This window comes from Puma concolor, chromosome D2 (genome assembly GCF_028749965.1).
Source record: "Puma concolor isolate L17-30 chromosome D2, mPumCon1.1.hap2, whole genome shotgun sequence".
In the NCBI taxonomy this organism is placed as follows: Eukaryota; Metazoa; Chordata; class Mammalia; order Carnivora; family Felidae; genus Puma; species Puma concolor.
This window is the reverse complement of record NC_141677.1, coordinates 10,135,871-10,154,050: the sequence shown is the minus strand read 5'-3', so window position 1 is coordinate 10,154,050 and position 18,180 is coordinate 10,135,871. Positions and strand designations below refer to the sequence as shown.

The following is an 18,180-nucleotide window of genomic DNA, read 5'->3' as shown; positions in this document are numbered from 1 at the left end:
CAGGGTCTTAATATACCTTGCAGGTTATTTACTTGACTTAGGTCCCCACCTGCCTTTCTGTCTAACCTTAGAAGACAGTGGTTTGCCACCAGACTTGTGAGCCAAACTGCATACTAAAAATATCTATGAAACTACAGTATCTTTATCAGACTGTTAACTGTTAACATTTCTAAAACCTGCACATTTACAGAGAATTACAAATAGAGAAACCCAATGTTATTCATTTTAGCCTTAAAAAAATGCTTTCTTTTCTATTTTCTTTTAAGTTTATTTGTTTTGAGAGACAGAGAGAGCAGAAGAGGGGCAGAGAGAGAGGGAGAGAGACAATCCCAGGCAGGCTCTGTGCTATCAGCACAGAGCCCGACATGGGGCTCAAACTCACAAACTGTGAGATCGTTAGCTGAGCTGAAACCAAGAGTCGGACACTTCACCGACTGAGACACCCAGGTGTCCCCCTAATAAAATGCTTTTAAAATGAAATAATACTGCTTTTAAAATGAAATAAATGAATATATATATATATATATATATATATATATATATATATATAATGGACATTTATTCTATATTGATTGCATGTTGAAATAATGATATTGTGGATATATTGTGTTGAATAAAATTATAACATTAAAATTAATATCACCCCTTTTTAAATATAGTAGAATACTGAATAATACATTTGTAGCTCTCATTAGATTTCTTTTGGACAGCTGGTCCAGAAGGAAAAAACACAGAACTCCTGATCAGCCACACTTTCATGAGTAAGATAGTAAGGGCTCATCTGATGACTTACAATAAAATGCGATAAATCCACTCAAAATGTTTTTTAGCTTAATGACATCACTTCACTGATTTTTTTTCAACAAACTGCATTTTTCTCTGAGTTTTGGCATTGAGAAGACACAAGTCAGAAAACACCATTGTGAATTTGTCAGAATTTTAATTCTGAAGCAGCCAGCATCCATGAGTGTTGTCTGGAATAATAATTTTTTGAACTTTCAGCTTTGGCTACACCAATAGATAATGATCATTAAATGTAAAAGACTGAAACATTTATCAAAATTAGTACAGCTGGTAATTTCCATTTCATTAAAATTTATACGTGTTTTCATTTATAAAGTTTCTTCAGCTATCTGGGATCCATGAAACCTTTCAAAGTTCACAGATGAATATCATGAACTCAGTGAAATTTTATGGAACATTTTGTGGACTTGTTCCTTTTTCTATTCTGGAGAGAAGAGTCACAGACTTCATCAGTTTGCTGAATGGCTCCATGATACAAACAATTTAATGTCCTACTTTAGAACTAGGTTAATTTCTTTCTAGTACTGTGACTTCTTTTTGGTTGAGATAAAGACTAGCATAAATTTCTTCAATTTAGTTGCTACTAATACATTTTTTTGAGTTGTTGAGTTTTAAGAAATTCACTGGACGTATTGAGAGACAGTAAACCCTAGGAGTGGAGGTTGAGGAAGTACCCTTTAATCTGAAAATGATAGCAATTTTATTTGGTTTAAATCGTTATTTGACACATCCTATCTATCTGCTCTCTGTAGTAGATTCATTAATGCCTTCATGTAGTTCATGTAAAAGGAAACCTCATGTGCTGTGTTGGGAATGTAGACTGGTGCAGCCACTGTGGAGAAAGCATGGAGTTTCCTCAAAGAATGAAAAATAGAACTACCCTATGATCCAATAATTGTACTAGTAGGTATTTATCCAAAGAATACAAAAATACTGATTTGAAAGAATATTTCCACTCCTATGTTTGTTGTAGCATTATTTATAATAGCCAAATTATGGGAGCAGCCCAAGTGTCCATTGTTTGATGAATGGATAAAGAAGAGGTGAAGGGAGCCTGGGCGCTCAGTCGGTTGAGCGTCTGACTTCGTCTCAGGACATGATCTCACAGTTCATGGGTTCGAGCCCCACATCAGGCTCTGCACTTGCTCAGAGCCTGGAGCCTGCTTCAGATTCTGTGTCTCCTTCTCTCTCTCTGCCCCTCCCCTGCTCACGCTTTGTCTCACTCTGTTTCTCAAAAATAAATGTAAAAAAATATTAAAAAATAAAAGAAAAAGAAGAGGTGAGATATATATATATATATATATATATATATACACATATACATATATATACACATATGTATATGTGTATATATATGTGTATATATATTTACATATTATGCAGCCATAAAGAAGAATGAAATCTTGCCATTGCAATGGATGGAGCTAGAGAGTATAATACTAAGTGAAATTAGTCAGAGAAAGACAAATACCATATGATTTCAGCCATATGTGGAATTTAAGAAACAAAACAAAGGAATGAGAGGGACAGAGACAGAGAGAAACCCAGAACAGATTCTTAACTATAGAGCACAAACTGATAATTACCAGAGGGGAGGTGGGTGGGGGGAATGGGTGACATAGGTGAAGGGCATTAAGAGGACATTTATCATGGCGAGCACTGAGTTGTGTATAGAGTTGTTGAATCACTACATTGTACACTTGAAACTAATATAACACTGTGTGTTAACTGTATAGGAATTAGAATTTAAAAACTTAATAAAAAAGAGTAGCTGATGTCTAAGTTGTCAAAATTTACTTAATTTTTTATGAGAGCAATCATCAAATGTTATCCAAAAGAAACTTCCTTTTTGGTGTTCTCAGACACCATTAACTTCATAAGCACACAAACTAATATACAGAAAAATATCCCTTAGGCTCTATAAAAATAAAAACAATCAACTCTCCACCCTGCCACCGCATGCTTTAACATATGGAACAGTGATGTTCCTATCACAGGAGCCAGCTTTGCTTTAGAGAACACTAAATTTCCTAAATTTACCTGCAAACTCACCATAAAGATGCAACGCTTAAACACATAAAGGCACAAAGTCTTCAAAAAGCTGAACCATTTTTTTTTTAAATAAAAGCTTGCGGTTTTACTTGCTCTTATATCTCTGCCAACATAATAAAACAGTCAATGATCAGCCCAGCAATTTCAAAAATTTGAACCTCAAATATATGTGTATTGGTAAGTAATAGATCATTGAGTTTCTGAAGTATTCTCACAATGTAACAATAACTCAAATTATAGCAGGGTTGGAAGCAAGCAGCCACTGACTACACAAGATATAATATATGTAATGCAAGGAATCACCTGAATCTTGTGGCACCGATGACTCAGGGCACCAATCCAGGCTAGAGTAGAGCCCTGAAGACTCACGGCCAGGAGGGGTCACTTACATACTGCATCACCTGTAGATCAGGGGAGTCCAGAAGAGAGGCCAGAGGTTGGGCTAGGGAATGGGGTGGACACCAGAAGACTCGGAACAATGCACATGTCCTCTACCTTATATAAGTTTTGATATCTAGCAATCTGTACAGGAAAGCCATACACCTTGACTATAAACCACAGATTGACATTATTTCAGTAGCTCACAGGCTATTTTCATAATGATACTAATATGTTGTATGTTTGCTGTAGTGCCATTCTCTTACGAGGGTGGAGTGGAGTTTCCAGAGGCTGCATGAAGTATGATGTATAGATAAAGTACATGAAGTATGAAAAATGAATTCAGGAGCAAATTTAAAAATCCAGCCAGACACTAAAGCCATTTGCAACAATGCAAACCAGTGTCATTCTCCTAATCATTTTTGTTTCTTTTTTTTACCAAAATATAATTATTTTATTTATTTATTTACTTATTTATTTATTTATTGAGAAAGAGAGTGCAAGTGGGAGAGGGGTAACGGGAGAGGGAGGGAGAGAATTTCAAGCAGGCTCTACACTCACTGGGGATCCTGACTCTGGGCTCGTTCTCACAATAGTAAGATCAGGACCTGAGCCAAAATCAAGAGTCAGATATTTAACTGAGCCACCTAGGAGCCCCTCAAAAATACAATGATTTTAAACCAAAATATGTTACTTAAGTTAACATGGAATGTTTATTACTACTATTTTAAATGAATTAATAAATGCTTAAAATTTTTCTTAGTTTTAACTTCTAGGGGCGCCTGGGTGGCGCAGTCGGTTGAGCGTCCGACTTCAGCCAGGTCATGATCTCGCGGTCCGTGAGTTCGAGCCCCGCGTCAGGCTCTGGGCTGATGGCTCAGAGCCTGGAGCCTGCTTCCGATTCTGTGTCTCCCTCTCTCTCTGCCCCTCCCCCGTTCATGCTCTGTCTCTCTCTGTCCCAAAAATAAATAAACGTTGAAAAAAAAATTTTTAACTTCTAATGGTAAATATTAATAGAATAACCCAAGTGAACAAAAGGTCTTTGAGGTGTTCAGTAACTTTAAAAAGTATAACGAGTTCATAAGTCAAAAATTTTGACAATCATTGTCCTACCTTAACACATTAAAATAGAAACATATAATCTTCTCAAATGATACCTAAAATACATCTTGTAAAGAAATTCAACATTTTTCTAATAAAGAAATAAGCAGGGGGTATTCTTAATATTAATTATCACAGATTCCTTGAAGATATACTCAGATATGCAAAGAAAAGTTTCCATCAGATTGAATAGTCTTAACATTTATACTTCCAAATCTAGAATAATTTGGTCTTTTCAAGTGTAATTGCCATCTTTCCATTGTATCTACTATGCAATGGATATAGTATCCAGGGTTCAGCTTCCTACTGGTTGCTGAATTCGAAAGTCTTTTTGGCGATTGTCTCTCCTGAGATAAATGCTTTCAAAATGCCACTCTCCCTTCTCTCCAAAGAGTGTCTGGTTATGAAGATGTCCACTCTATCTCTATGGGTCCATATGGTGTCTTACAAATTTTCTTTCTGCTGCAATTTCATCTGGCCTGTTATCCGGGTTGGCAACTCCCAAATGTGGCAAATTCTACTGGAAATTTTGAAAGGTTATATTGTGATACAGTGACCAAGTCCATGTCCTAGCCATTTTCTCATGCTTTCTGAGTTTTCTCTCTGATTAGGTTTCTGCGTGTCCACAGGCCATTCTCGGACCTTGTGCATTTTATCACTAGAGTAAGCAGAAACGTGTGGATCCTTTCACACTGTGGGTAAGCCATGTATATCCAGGAATTCCTCTCAGACTCTGAGATGAGACCCCATGCCACCCTCACCTTTGCACCACCATGCCCACTCCATGCTGGAAACTATACTGGGTCAACGTCTTGAGAAGCAGAACACTGGAAACAATATTCTTCAACATTTATTTAGGTGTTTCTAAAGCAGCACTTTCTTATTGATCACTTCCAAGGAGTTGGTAGAGGAAATCAAAACCTAGTGTACTGGGGCGCCCAGCTCAGTTGGTTAAGCGTCCAACTCTTGGTTTCAGCTCAGGTCATGATCTCATGGTTCATGGGTTCGAGCCCCCCATTGGGCTTCATGCTGACAGTGCAGAGCCTGTTTGGGATTCTCTCTCTCTCTCCTTCTCTCTCTCTGCCCCTCCCCTACTTGCTCTGTCTCTCAAAATAAATAAATACAACTTAAAAAGAAAACTAGTATACTAATCACTCCCTTTCACACTAATCACTAGTACACTACTATTGTCTGCCTTATACACTCACCATCTCTTGAGTCCAGAAGGACAAATATTACTCCCCTTTCAGTTTTACGGGGACCACCCTAGACTCCCCCTTGTGTTATCTTGATTCCATTTTCCATGATAAGCTCTCATACTAATAAGAGAAGGCAAATCAGAACTCGTTTCAAAAATTATATATACATATATACTATTTTTATATATTTTATATAATTTGGGAGGCATATCTTCAAAATCTATAGCAGACATTATACCAAATAATAAAATGTTAGAAACATTTATATAAATGTCAAGGGAAAAAAACATGGATGCTGAATATCATTTTTAATATTCAATATTTGCCAGCAGTTTCTATATAATAGTCTAAGACATAAAAATAACAGATATATAAATATTAGAATGAAAGAGACATAACATATATTTATGCTAATGTTATTATTGTTGGTTTGGAATAACCAAGAGAAGTGTCTGTCACATTGGTAAATTTGTTAGAACTTTCAATAAAGTGATCTGCTATAAAATAAATACAAGAAAATCAGTAGCTTTAGCATGCCTTAAAAAGCAAGTTAATTAAAATAAAGCTCACAACAGCAATTAAACACACACCAACGGTACAAGTGAAAACACTTTTGCTCCCTCTTTTATTTTGCCCATCCCTCCCATATCTCAGAAACTACAGTTAACAAGATAGAGAAGAAAAACAAGTAAAGAGAGAAGCTAGAAGTCAAAGAGCAGATATTTACTGATCAAATTATCCCTTCCTGACTACCTACCTGGGGATAGTAGATAGACTTAAAATTAATTTCAAAGCTTCCATTATATAATGGTGTCATACAATTTAATTTGTGAAATGAAATGTTTTAATTTATAGTGGGAAGACATGACATGTGGTTACAAAATCCTGACACCATCATAGTTCCATCTTGGGCAATGGAGGAAAAAAATTCTACAGAGTATATTTTAAAAAGACATGGAAGACAAAACTAAGATGCTTTGTGATTTCATCCATGAGTAATGTTAGTTTAACTTACTGGTTATATTAATTAAAAAGGTAAAAATTGTCTGTTCTCCTCTTTCTGTAGAATCTTAGCCAAGAGAATTTAAGACAAATTGCCCTAGGAAAAAGCAATATGCCTTTTCCTTTACATGCTCTGAACTATCTTTAAAAAAAAGTCTAACATAGGAGATGGAGAGGGAAGATGGCGGCGTAGGAGGACGCTGGGCTCACCGCGCGTCCTGCTGATCACTTAGATTCCACCTACACCTGCCTAAATAACCCAGAAAACCGCCAGAGGATTAGCAGAACGGAGTCGCCAGAGCCAAGCGCAGACGAGAGGCCCACGGAAGAGGGTAGGAAGGGCGGCGAGGCGGTGCACGCTCCACGGACTGGCGGGAGGGAGCCGAGGTGGAGGGGCGGCTCGCCGGCCAAGCAGAGCCCCCGAGTCTGGCTTGCAAAAAGCGGAGGGGCCTGACGGACTGTGTTCCGACAGCAAGCGCGACTTAGCCTCTGGGAGGTCATAAGTTAACAGCTCTGCTCGGAAAGCGGGAAGGCTGGAGGACAAAGGGAAGGAGAGCTGCTGAGCCCCCGGACGACAGAGCTCAGTTTGGTGGGGAACAAAGGCGCTCGCCAGCGCCATCTCCCCCGCCCATCCCCCAGCCAAAATCCCAAAGAGAAGCAGTTCCTGCCAGGGAACTTGCTCCCTCCTCGCAAACACCCAACTCTGCGCTTCTGCGGAGCCAAACCTCCGGCAGCGGATCTGACTCCCTCCTGCTGCCACAGGGCCCCTCCTGAAGTGGATCACCTAAGGAGAAGCAAGCTAAGCCTGCCCCTCCTGCCCCTGTGCACCTTGCCTACCCACCCAGCTAAGACGCCAGATCCCCAGCATCACAAGCCTGGCAGTGTGCAAGTAGCCCAGACAGGCCACCCCACCCCACAGTGAATCCCGCCCCTAGGAGAGGGGAAGAGAAGGCACACACCAGTCTGACTGTGGCCCCAGCCGTGGGCTGGGGGCAGACATCAGGTCTGACTGCGGCTCCGCCCACTAACTCCAGTTATACACCACAGCACAGGGGAAGTGCCCTTCGGGTCCTCACCACGCCAGGGACTATCCAAAATGACCAAGCGGAAGAATTCCCCTCAGAAGAATCTCCAGGAAATAACAACAGCTAATGAGCTGATCAAAAAGGATTTAAATAATATAACAGAAAGTGAATTTAGAATAATAGTCATAAAATTAATCGCTGGGCTTGAAAACAGTATAGCTGACAGCAGAGAATCTCTTGCTACAGAGATCAAGGGACTAAGGAACAGTCACGAGGAGCTGAAAAACGCTTTAAACGAAATGCATAACAAAATGGAAACCACCACGGCTCGGATTGAAGAGGCAGAGGAGAGAATAGGTGAACTAGAAGATAAAGTTATGGAAAAAGAGGAAGCTGAGAAAAAGAGAGATAAAAAAATCCAGGAGTATGAGGGGAAAATTAGAGAACTAAGTGATACACTAAAAAGAAATAATATACGCATAATTGGTATCCCAGAGGAGGAAGAGAGAGGGAAAGGTGCTGAAGGGGTACTTGAAGAAATAATAGCTGAGAACTTCCCTGAAGTGGGGAAGGAAAAAGGCATTGAAATCCAAGAGGCACAGAGAACTCCCTTCAGACGTAACTTGAATCGATCTTCTGCACGACATATCATAGTGAAACTGGCAAAATACAAGGATAAAGAGAAAATTCTGAAAGCAGCAAGGGGTAAACGTGCCCTCACATATAAAGGGAGACCTATAAGACTCGTGACTGATCTCTCTTTTGAAACTTGGCAGGCCAGAAAGAATTGGCACGAGATTTTCAGTGTGCTAGACAGAAAAAATATGCAGCCGAGAATCCTTTATCCAGCAAGTCTGTCATTTAGAATAGAAGGAGAGATAAAGGTCTTCCCAAACAAACAAAAACTGAAGGAATTTGTCACCACTAAACCAGCCCTCCAAGAGATCCTAAGGGGGACCCTGTGAGACAAAGTACCAGAGACATCACTACAAGCATAAAACATACAGACATCACAATGACTCTAAACCCATATCTTTCTATAATAACACTGAATGTAAATGGATTAAATGCGCCAACCAAAAGACATAGGGTATCAGAATGGATAAAAAAACGAGACCCATCTATTTGCTGTCTACAAGAGACTCATTTTAGACCTGAGGACACCTTTAGATTGAGAGTGAGGGGATGGAGAACTATTTATCATGCTACTGGAAGCCAAAAGAAAGCTGGAGTAGCCATCCTTATATCAGACAAACTAGACTTTAAATTAAAGGCTGTAACAAGAGATGAAGAAGGACATTATATAATAGTGACAGGGTCTATCCATCAGGAAGAGCTAACAATTATAAATGTCTATGCGCCGAATACCGGAGCGCCCAAATATATAAAACAATTACTCATAAACATAAGCAACCTTATTGATAAGAATGTGGTAATTGCAGGGGACTTTAACACCCCACTTACAGAAATGGATAGATCATCTAGACACACGGTCAATAAAGAAACAAGGGCCCTGAATGAGACATTGGGTCAGATGGACTTGACAGATATATTTAGAACTCTGCATCCCAAAGCAACAGAATATACTTTCTTCTCGAGTGCACATGGAACATTCTCCAAGATAGATCATATACTGGGTCACAAAACAGCCCTTCATAAGTTTACAAGAATTGAAATCATACCATGCATACTTTCAGACCACAATGCTATGAAGCTTGAAATCAACCACAGAAAAAAGTCTGGAAAACCTCCAAAAGCATGGAGGTTAAAGAACACCCTACTAATGAATGAGTGGGTCAACCAGGCAATTAGAGAAGAAATTAAAAAATATATGGAAACAAACGAAAATGAAAATACAACAATCCAAACGCTTTGGGACGCAGCGAAGGCAGTCCTGAGAGGAAAATACATTGCAATCCAGGCCTATCTCAAGAAACAAGAAAAATCCCAAATACAAAATCTAACAGCACACCTAAAGGAAATAGAAGCAGAACAGCAAAGGCAGCCTAAACCCAGCAGAAGAAGAGAAATCATAAAGATCAGAGCAGAAATAAACAATACAGAATCTAAAAAAACTGTAGAGCAGATCAACGAAACCAAGAGTTGGTTTTTTGAAAAAATAAACAAAATTGACAAACCTCTAGCCAGGCTTCTCAAAAAGAAAAGGGAGATGACCCAAATAGATAAAATCATGAATGAAAATGGAATTATTACAACCAATCCCTCAGAGATACAAACAATTATCAGGGAATACTATGAAAAATTATATGCCAACAAATTGGACAACCTGGAAGAAATGGACAAATTCCTGAACACCCACACTCTTCCAAAACTCAATCAGGAGGAAATAGAAAGCTTGAACAGACCCATCACCAGCGAAGAAATTGAATCGGTTATCAAAAATCTCCCAACAAATAAGAGTCCAGGACCAGATGGCTTCCCAGGGGAGTTCTACCAGACGTTTAAAGCAGAGATAATACCTATCCTTCTCAAGCTATTCCAAGAAATAGAAAGGGAAGGAAAACTTCCAGACTCATTCTATGAAGCCAGTATTACTTTGATTCCTAAACCAGACAGAGACCCAGTAAAAAAAGAGAACTACAGGCCAATATCCCTGATGAATATGGATGCAAAAATTCTCAATAAGATACTAGCAAATCGAATTCAACGACATATAAAAAGAATTATTCACCATGATCAAGTGGGATTCATTCCTGGGATGCAGGGCTGGTTCAACATTCGCAAATCAATCAACGTGATACATCACATTAACAAAAAAAAAGAGAAAAACCATATGATCCTGTCAATAGATGCAGAAAAGGCCTTTGACAAAATCCAGCACCCTTTCTTGATAAAAACTCTTGAGAAAGTCGGGATAGAAGGAACATACTTAAAGATCATAAAAGCCATTTATGAAAAGCCCACAGCTAACATCCTCAATGGGGAAAAACTGAGAGCTTTTTCCCTGAGATCAGGAACACGACAGGGATGCCCACTCTCACCGCTGTTGTTTAACATAGTTCTGGAAGTTCTAGCATCAGCAATCAGACAACAACAGGAAATCAAAGGCATCAAAATTGGCAAAGATGAAGTCAAGCTTTCGCTTTTTGCAGATGACATGATATTATACATGGAAAATCCGATAGACTCCACCAAAAGTCTGCTAGAACTGATACATGAATTCAGCAAAGTTGCAGGATACAAAATCAATGTACAGAAATCAGTTGCATTCTTATACACTAACAATGAAGCAACAGAAAGACAAATAAAGAAACTGATCCCATTCACAATTGCACCAAGAAGCATAAAATACCTAGGAATAAATCTAACCAAAGATGTAAAGGATCTGTATGCTGAAAACTATAGAAAGCTTATGAAGGTAATTGAAGAAGATTTAAAGAAATGGAAAGACATTCCCTGCTCATGGATTGGAAGAATAAATATTGTCAAAATGTCAATACTACCCAAAGCTATCTACACATTCAATGCAATCCCAATCAACATTGCACCAGCATTCTTCTCGAAACTAGAACAAGCAATCCTAAAATTCATATGGAACCACAAAAGGCCCCGAATAGCCAAAGTAATTTTGAAGAAGAAGACCAAAGCAGGAGGCATCACAATCCCAGACTTTAGCCTCTACCACAAAGCTGTCATCATCAAGACAGCATGGTATTGGCACAAAAACAGACACATAGACCAATGGAATAGAATAGAAACCCCAGAACTAGACCCACAAACGTATGGCCAACTCATCTTTGACAAAGCAGGAAAGAACATCCAATGGAAAAAAGACAGTCTCTTTAACAAATGGTGCTGGGAGAACTGGACAGCAACATGCAGAAGGTTGAAACTAGACCACTTTCTCACACCATTCACAAAAATAAACTCAAAATGGATAAAGGACCTGAATGTGAGACAGGAAACCATCAAAACCTTAGAGGAGAAAGCAGGAAAAGACCTCTCTGACCTCAGCCGTAGCAATCTCTTACTCGACACGTCCCCAAAGGCAAGGGAATTAAAAGCAAAAGTGAATCACTGGGACCTTATGAAGACAAAAAGCTTCTGCACAGCAAAGGAAACAACCAACAAAACTAAAAGGCAACCAACGGAATGGGAAAAGATATTTGCAAATGACATATCGGACAAAGGGCTAGTATCCAAAATCTATAAAGAGCTCACCAAACTCCACACCTGAAAGACATATAACCCAGTGAAGAAATGGGCAGAAGACATGAATAGACACTTCTCTAAAGAAGACATCCGGATGGCCAACAGGCACATGAAAAGATGTTCAGCGTCGCTCCTAATCAGGGAAATACAAATCAGAACCACACTCAGGTATCACCTCACGCCAGTCAGAGTGGCCAAAATGAACAAATCAGGAGACTATAGATGCTGGAGAGGATGTGGAGAAACGGGAACCCTGTTGCACTGTTGGTGGGAATGCAAATTGGTGCAGCCGCTCTGGAAAGCAGTGTGGAGGTTCCTCGAAAATTAAAAATAGACCTACCCTATGACCCAGCAATAGCACTGCTAGGAATTTATCCAAGGGACACAGGAGTACTGATGCATAGGGGCACTTGTACCCCAATGTTCATAGCAGCACTCTCAACAATAGCCAAATGATGGAAAGAGCCTAAATGTCCATCAACTGATGAATGGATAAAGAAATTGTGGTTTATATACACAATGGAATACTACGTGGCAATGAGAAAAAATGAAATATGGCCTTTTGTAGCAACGTGGATGGAAATGGAGAGTGTGATGCTAAGTGAAATAAGCCATACAGAGAAAGACAGATACCATATGGTTTCACTCTTATGTGGATCCTGAGAAACTTAACAGGAACCCATGGGGGAGGGGAAGGAAAAAAAAAAAGAGGTTAGAGTGGGAGAGAGCCAAAGCATAAGAGACTGTTGAGAACTGAGAACAAACTAAGGGTTGATGGGGGGTGGGAGGGAGGAGAGGGTGGGTGATGGGTATTGAGGAGGGCACCTTTTGGGATGAGCACTGGGTGTTGTATGGAAACCAATTTGACAATAAATTTCATATATAAATAAAAAAAAATAATAAAAAAATAAACAAAAAAAATAAAAAAATAAAAAGGTATATGTCTTTCAACATCTGACTTTATTAAGTCACAAAATATATTATGTACAATGTATTTTACATAAGTAAGTTATCAAAACACTGACCTCAACTGCCATGAACCTTGTCAAGCCTTTGTTTAAGCCCCCAAATAGAATTCATTGTTTCCTTTTTTGTGAACCCCCTTTTCACTTTAAATAATTTCTACATTGGGGGGATATTTCAGGGGAATCAGTTGTCTCTCCCATTAGATTAAGCTACAAAGAACAGGACTAATTTCCTCTTCATTGTTATATTCTCTGTGCTTTGTATACGCTAGACACTTATTAAAAGAATAACGCATAATAATTTTGTTGAAAGAAATATATAACTCCTAATTCTTAGTCATAACATTTTGGTTTACTATGGTAAATGCTTATGAAGTTTGTCTAAATTTACTAGATTGCTTTGTGGTATTTACTACCCCATTTAACATGGTTTTATTATATGAGTTATTATATGCATGACCTATACTTAAAAATCATCAAAAATGATTTCTTTTGAGAGGGAGGGGAAGATGGTGGCAGAGTAAGAGGACCCCAAGCTTGCTTCGCCCATGAATACAACTAGATAGCCACCAAATCACCCTCAGTACTCCGGAAATCAGTCTGAAGACTGGCAGAACAAACTCCACAACTACAGGTAGAGAACAGGCCACATCAAAGAAGGTAGGAAGTGTGGTGGCGTGACTTAGGAGACAAGTAGATCATGGCTGTTATGGAGGGGAGGGAGCTGCAGTGGTGGAGAAGCGGCAAGAGACAGACTAGCTCACAGGGCAGCACATGACGAAGATGATTCCCCATAGCCACTGGCTTGGAAAACAAGAGGGCCTGAATTTCATGAGTTCTTGCAACCAGCTGGGCTTAAAGCCTGGAATTTTCAAGGTCAGCATGCTTGGTTCTGGAAGACCTCTGAGGACATGGGCTGCTATTAGAGAAAAGGCAAGGCAAATAGCCCATGGACATACCGTATGGAAACAACAATCTGAGGAGCACATGGGGCCCACAGTGGGGAGGTTACTCGTTCATCTTGGAACGTGTCCCAAAGAAGCAGTGTTCACAGAAAGTCCCCTCCAGGAACAAAGGAACTGGAAGGTGCCATTTCTCTCCCTGACCCCTCAGCATAAACAGAGTCACCTGCAGGAACTAGCACAATGCTGAAACTGGTCACCTAACTCACACCAAGGCCTGCCTCCCCCACTCCACACACACATTCAGGAAGAACGACGTTTCCCAGTCACACTTGTTTCAGTCCCGGTGCAGTGGGCTCCCTCCCTCAGAAGATAAGCCCAAACCAGTGCCAGCACCACATATCCCAGCCCAGACGCTGTGGAAGGGCTTGGCAGTAACAGGTCTCATCTCACAAGCAGAGCAGGATACACGTAAGTAAAACTCACCACATTCAGGCCAGGGACCACACACTGCCCATGTCAGGTAAAAGGAGCCTCTGCAGATGAGCGGCCTGAAAAATAAAGTGGCCAGGACATAATAGGAGAGGACATGCAGCACACATTGGAGCCACTCCTGGAAGTGCGAGGCCTGGGGAACAGGGGCAACTATACTGCAAGGCACCACAGGAACTCTTCTTCATGTAGCCATTACCCTCAAGAACAGGAGACATAGCTGACTCTTCTATCACACAGAGACAGGAACAGAGACTTAGACAAAATCAGAAGACAGAGTTATTTGTCCCAAGTGAAAGAATAGGACAAGGCTAAGCCCAGAGATCTAAGCAAAACAGATATAAGTAACATGCCTGTTGGACCATTTAAAGCAATGATCTTAAGGATACTCACTGGACTTGAGAAAAGACTGGAGGACACAGAGAAACCATTAACACAGAGATAAGGAATAACATAGCAGAGCAAAGGGATCAATAAATAACATGAGAAACACACTTAATGATATAAACAGCAGGCTGGAAAAAGAAGGAGAACAAATTAATGTTCTAGAAGGCAGAGTAATGGAAAGTAATCAAGTTGAACAAAAGACAGAAAAAGAATTATGCAGAACGAGGATAGATTTAGGGAACTCTGTGACTCCATCAAAAAAAAAAAAATAATAACATTTGTATTAAAGGAGTCCCAGAAGCAGAAGAGAAAAGGCAGCAGAGAATTTATTTGAAGAAATGATAACTGAAAATCTCCCTAATCTGGGGAAGGAAATAGATATCCAGATCCAGAAAGCACAGAGAACCTCCAACAAAATCAATGAAAACAGATCCACACCAAGACATATTGTAATTGAAATGGCAAAATATAACGATAAAGAAAAAAATCTTCAAAGCAAAAAGACAAAGGAAGACAGTTACATACAAAGGAAACCCCATAAGCCTAACAGTGGTTATTTCAGCAGAAACATTCTAAGCCAGAAAGGTGTGGCATGACATATTCAACATGCTGAATGGGAAGAACCTGCAGCCAAGAATACTATCATTTGGAGTGGAAGCAGAGATAGTTTTCCAGATAAAAGGTAAAGGAGTTCATGACTACTAAACCAGCCCTGCCAAAAATAGTAAAGGGGACTCTGAGTAGGAAGGAAAGACCAAAAATGACAGTATGAAGATAGTAAACACAAAAGAGGTAAACGTGAACTTTTCTGGGGGTGCCTGGGTGGCTCAGTGGGATAAGCATCCAACTTCAGCTCTGGTCATGATCTTACAGTTTGTGAGTTCGAGCCCTGCGTCGGGCTCTGGGCTGACAGCTCAGAGCCTGGAGACTGCTTCAGATTCTGTGTCTCCCTTTCTCTCTCTCCCTACTCATGCTCTGTCTCTCTCTCTCTCTCAAAAATAAGCATTAATTTTTTCTTTAAAAAAAGTAAACTTTTCTGTAAAAAAATCAAAGAACTCACATAATGTAAAATGTGACACCATATACCTAAAACGTTGGGAGGAAAGGACTAAAAAATGGATTCAATCCTAAATGACCATCCACTTAATATAGACTGCTAGATGCATAAGATGTTATATACAAACCTAACAGTAACCACAAATCAAAAGCCACTAATAAATATGCAAAAAATAAAGAAAAAAGAAGTCCAAATATATCATTAAATAAATTCCAGAAAACTGTGAAAGAAAGACAATAAAGGGTCACATAAAATTCTGAGAAACAACTATAAATCAAGTAATGAAATGGCAATAGATACATACCTATCAATAATTACTTTAAATGTAAATGGACCAAAGGCTTCAATCAAAAGACACAGAGTGACAGGACGAATAAAAAGAACATCTAAATGCTGCCTACATCCCACCTATATGCTGCCTACAAGAGACTCATATCAGACCTAACTTTTCTGCCCCTGAAATTGAGCTGGAACTTCTAAGACTGGATCACATGATGTCTTACATATTTGTTTTTAAATTGTTTATTTACTTTTGAGAGAGAGTGAGTGGGGAAGGGGCAGAGATAGAGACAGAGAATCCCGTGGGATCATGACCTGAGCCAAAACCAAAAGTCAGATGTTTGACTGAGCCACCCAGATGCCCCGAGTCTTGTGGATTTTAACCAAGTCTCTTAAAACACTCTATCTGGGGAGGCCTGGGGTATATCATGTAAGGAGATTACCTTGATACTGGGAAGAAATCACATGCTGGCCCCTCGTCCACATTCCCACCTAAGCTCAGCCTTCTGGCCAATTTTGTTTAAGTTGAGAATCAAAACATTGTGTGCCAAAAAAAGGCACCATGGAAGAAGTGAAGGGCACCCCACAAAACAGGATGAAATATGTGTAAACTGTGTACCTCATAAGGGACTTGTATCTCGCACTTGTATAGTTTAATCAAAGCACATATTTTCCAACTATCATTGCTTGACATCGTTATTTTATTATCATATTGTCCCTGCCCTTGTATTTTTACTTTGAATAATCTGACAGTCAGATGAAATACTTAGGTGTGTAATTCCTTTCCCAGCAAGGATACCTTCATCTCCAAACATTTCTTCATGTTTCATTGTTTGTGAATCATAGTTTGGCAAGGCATGAAATTTCTGGTCAAAATATTTTTCCTTCACAATTTCGTACAGAACGTTTCCCTTCTCTCCAAACAAGAACCACTTTTTTGCCCTCTTAACTTCCCTGAACTGTCCCACATGCATGTTATAGGCTTAGCTCCCACATGACAATGAATACGTTTGAAATACATTTATTAAAAAACACAAAATTTCTGTGAGCAAATTGAGGGATTCAAGCAATAGTAAAATTTTAGCTAATATCTTTAACTTGACTTAAATACTAATGTGATTAAAACTGACTTATAAACACATATATTCACCAAAATGTTAGGTTCCCAAATATTGCCATCTTTACTGTCAAACACAGTGAGGAGGCATAGAAGAGGTCTCCTGCCTTAGTAGACTATTACATAGTGAATACATAATGGAAGAAAGAGTTTAAAATCAGGTATTCTGACCTCAAGTTCTCTCCAGTACAGTATACTGACTATATTCCCTTTAACATGATAGAATAATTTGAACAACTTGAAAAAAGATAATTAAAGTTTCTTATTGGTTTCTCTACAAGTTTCATTAATGTTCTATTTAGCTGTAAAACTTCTTTTTTTTTTAGCTGTTCACTCTTCCTAGTTCTGAGATTGTGCACTACAGATAGTTTTCTGAATGTTTGTAGTTAAATTCACTGTGTTATATTTCTATAGGATTTATAGTTTCCAACAATGATACAGGACATGCTTGTTTTGATGAAAATTGCACTAAATCTGGAACAAAGATTAGCATAATTCTGCTGAAGGGTAACTTGAAAACTTGTGAAGTCTTCCATTTTATTCATTTATTTATTCATTTAAATTTTTAAAAATGTTTACTTATTTATTTACTGAGAAAGACTGGGCAAGCAGGGGAGGGGCAGAGAGAGAGGGAGACACAGAATTCAAAGCAGCCTCCAGGCTCTGAGCTGTCAGCACAGAGCCTGACGCAGGGCTTGAACTCACAGATCATGAGATCATGACCTGAGCTGAAGTTAGACGCTTAACTGACTTAGCCACCCAGGTGCCCATCTTCCATTCTTTTTAAAATGAAGCCTGACTTGAACTCTTGTATTAATTTGATATAATATAAACTTGTACACAGGGGTTAAATCCTTTCAGTAAAAGAAAGTGAAATGGAAAGTTGTGTACCAAGGAAACCAATACTGTAGGAAGCTGGTGAGAGAGGAAATAAACAAACTTGTAGGAATTTTTAAAAATCTAACTTTGAAAAGGTAAAAATTACACCAAGAAAGTCTCATGCATGGAAAGCACACATGACAATTTTAACATTGTCCAAAATAATATATGAGGCATAGGTTCAAAACATTGCCATTAATATTTCTGGTGTAGCACAAAAGGAGCAAAGAAATCTTGCTTCTAAACTGTCATTTTTTTAAGTTTATTTATTTTGAGACAGAAAGACAAAGAGAGACAGAGAGAGAGAGAGAGAGAGAGAGAGAGCACAATTTGGGGAGGGGCAGAGAGAAGGAGAGACAGAATCCCAA

General features: G+C 39.1%; 1 protein-coding gene across 7 annotated transcripts in view; it reads right to left on the bottom strand.

Annotated features, from left to right (window-relative positions):
* LOC147575771 (uncharacterized) overlaps window positions 1–18,180 on the bottom strand; it is a 400,913-nt gene that overhangs the window by 133,217 nt on the left and 249,516 nt on the right. Inside the window, exon 4 of one of the 7 annotated variants that reach the window (XR_015241537.1) lies at window positions 12,688–14,152. The exons of the other annotated variants lie outside the window; for them this stretch is intronic. The gene's annotated coding sequence lies outside the window, so the exon portion shown is untranslated. Of the gene's footprint in view, window positions 1–12,687; window positions 14,153–18,180 lie in introns of those variants that run through there. 7 annotated transcript variants of the gene reach the window in all.